The 3179-nt window shown below is 41.9% G+C and overlaps 1 protein-coding gene across 1 annotated transcript in view; it reads left to right on the top strand.

The window, feature by feature from the left end:
• The window catches only part of LOC107092780 (paired box protein Pax-6-like), a 42098-nt gene that overhangs the window by 8706 nt on the left and 30213 nt on the right, over positions 1–3179 (top strand). The gene's annotated exons all lie outside the window — the stretch shown is intronic.

Consider the following 3179-nt stretch of genomic DNA (forward strand, 5'->3'; position numbering starts at 1 on the left):
AGAAAGCTTTTCGATCCAAAAATCAAAACACTTTCCAAATCTTGATATCGTCGCTACAATATCATAAAATTATCCAAACATTTTTCTAGTTTCTTTATTGGTCACAAACTTTTTACAACTGTTTAAGTCTAAATGGTCCACTCTTAGATAATAACCTAAACCAAACAAATAACCATGGCTATTATTTGCTTTAACATGGAGTTTGTCCCAGGAGGAGCCAACCCACCAAAATGACGGATATTCAGAATATTTATGTTTTTCTGATACTAAACAAAGATCTTTCACAGTCCTGCCATGTAATACAGCAGTGATCTGAATCAGTGAAAATGCTGCTGATGATGAGACCATCACCTGTCTCCGTTGCCATGGAGTTCCTGGACCATCGACAACCACAGAGCGGCGTTGCAGTCGGAGTTAATTGAAGTCAGGTGCAGTGTGAATGAGTTGATTTAAAGGAGGAGCTGCTCAGCTTTTCCCAGGGGCCCGCCTGCTCTCTGTTTGTGTTTCACAGAGGAGCGGGGCCAAATTGACTCCATATGTCTGTCTATTCATTTAGTGTCAGCAAAATAGAACCCCAATGTGTTTCTGTAAGGAGTGAGGATGTAATTAACATTTTACAGTCAAACACTAGAGCAGTGGGTCAGGTGTTATGAGGGAGAGGCAAAAAAATATATAATAATCCAGACACATTGAAACTTAGCAGCAGCTTCCTTACCAGGGATCACTATTCCTTTAATTGAATTATGCAAGAGATAACAGACCTTCTGGCTGGATTGTAATCCTTATTTGGGGTTTGAATTAGTCATGGAAGGTTGTTTAACCCTCATCTTCCATCGTCTGTCTTTTCCACTCCAGTCAATAGAACCAGCTCAGTCAGGCTGAATGGAGACAATCATCAATTATGATTCCATTTAGATACGGACTTTTATACCCAAACACAGGCCGGGTCATATGTTTGGCCCTTATTACGTTTTTTTACTGGTCTTCAAAGAATCTAAATCCCACCGGAAGTCGGCCATCTTGAATCAAAGTCGTCATTAGCTTTTTTACCTTCATATTGTACCTGAGTGAACTCCTCCTTGAGCTGTTGAGCTACAAACTTCTAACTTGCTGACCGTAGATTTAGGGCATAAGGGATCAAAACTTCTCGCCATATAACAAGAACAAAAAAGCCCCAGGCCATGCTTTAAGTGAGGATTATGAAATTTGGTAAACATGTATAACCTAACAGGATACATAAAAAAGTCTCTTAGTGCCATGGTCCAAACCCCACAGAAAGTCGGCCATTTTGGATTGAAGGTCAAATTTTCACTGTAATTTTGCACTTTACAGCCTCTGTATTTGAGCAAAGTGCTCCAAGAGCTTTCAAGTTACAAACTTCAAATTCATTGTACTTTGACCTAAGCCATGGGATGTCAAAATGTTCCAGAGAAATGTTTCTACATCAAAGCATGTGGGTGTGACCAAGCATCAAAATCTGATGTCCAGCCATAGAACATGATGGTTTTTTTATAACCAGGTCACATCTCGGAACAGCATTCACCACAAACAGGTTTGCAGATATCAGTTTAGTCCCACCCCCTGGGATCAGAAAATCCCATTTCTCACTGTTGGAAACCTTTGCTTTTCTCTGCACGCTCTATGGAATAGGAAATGGCTAGAACTGCTATCAGGAAGGTGGAATTTAGGCCATATTGTTGTAGGCGTGGGGACGGTCCCACAGTAGCGCCAGGCGAGGGCCTCCCAATGTTGCTGAATTTTGTTTTATTTTTGACTCAAATTGATTTGAGTTGATTTTGACTGATGTGATTTCAAATGCAATGATTCCACTCTTTTAATCAGGGAAAGGTTCTGGGTTTGGCCATACAAATGAATGTAATGTATCAATGGAAGTCAGTGAAAAGTCCCCATAAGGATAGCAGGACATGATATATGTGTGTGTGATTTAGTAATTCACTCCTGAGAGGTTTATAAATCTGCAATATGTTTCCCTCCACTGAGCCCATAAAAGCAGCAGACAATAGATGCAGGGAAAATCTCTACTTAACCTACAGGCTCACGTCCCGACCGTTTATCAGCACTGTATTTATTTAAAGATCATCTCCAACTGTTGCTTTCAGCTATTAACAGATGAACTGATTACTCTTCTAACATTTGGACGAGTTTCGGAAAAGATAGTGGTCAGCAACATAGTTTGACTCAGATGGTGAAAACAGACCAAAATAAAGACTAAACCTACGTTATGGGCTCAGTGGCAGTTGTTTCACCACCTACTGAAGTTCACACTTCCCATTTTATCAGATAAAAAAGGCAGCTTGCTGGATGTGACAACGACTGAGTTTCTTGTTAATCGATACCTAATGAACTAAATGAAGCCTACGCAGAAGTTGACCTGAAGAAACTAAATTACTTACACTCATACATCAGAGGCTCATCTGCCTCCGACGCAAACCAATCAGCTTTGAACCGCACCTCCATGAAGCCCAATCAGCATCCAGAGTTAATCTTAAAAGGTCTTGAAATCCACAACTCAGCCTGCTACCCAGCCAAAGTGCAGGCAGTGGTTGTGCTATGTCTGATTTTGACTAAGATGAGCAGATTCAACCCACCTCCATCGCCATCTCAGCCATCATAGCTAAGCACCATCTAACTTTTCCATTGGTGTTTCTTCAACCTCCTCCCTATCAGAGTGTCATTCCTCCTGGATTCTTTCTGCATTCTCCGTCACATCTCAATTGGTGAGATAGAAAGCCGCCATTTTGAGCCTGGTTCTGCCAGAGGTTTTTATTCCCAAAGGGGGGTTTTTCCTCTCTACTGTCACTTCATGCTTGCTCATCATGGAAAGCTTGTTTGTTTTTGTTTGTCTCTGTGTGGCTCTGCAATGGACTGGTGGACTGTTCATGGTGTCTCCTACCTGTCACCCATTGACTACTGGGATAGGCTGCGGTCCCCCCCCCCCGTATAACATTATGGAAGTGGTCACAATGATGGATGGATGATGGATGGATGGGTGGATGATGGATGGATGGATGGATGGATGATGAATGGATGGATGGATGATGGATGGATGATGGATGGATGATGGATGGATGGATGGATGGATGATGAATGGATGGATGGATGAATGATGGATGATGGATGGATGATGGATGGATGATGGATGGATGGATGGATGGATG

This window comes from Cyprinodon variegatus, unplaced genomic scaffold (genome assembly GCF_000732505.1).
Source record: "Cyprinodon variegatus isolate N-32 unplaced genomic scaffold, C_variegatus-1.0 Scaffold394, whole genome shotgun sequence".
Taxonomy (NCBI): domain Eukaryota; kingdom Metazoa; phylum Chordata; class Actinopteri; order Cyprinodontiformes; family Cyprinodontidae; genus Cyprinodon; species Cyprinodon variegatus.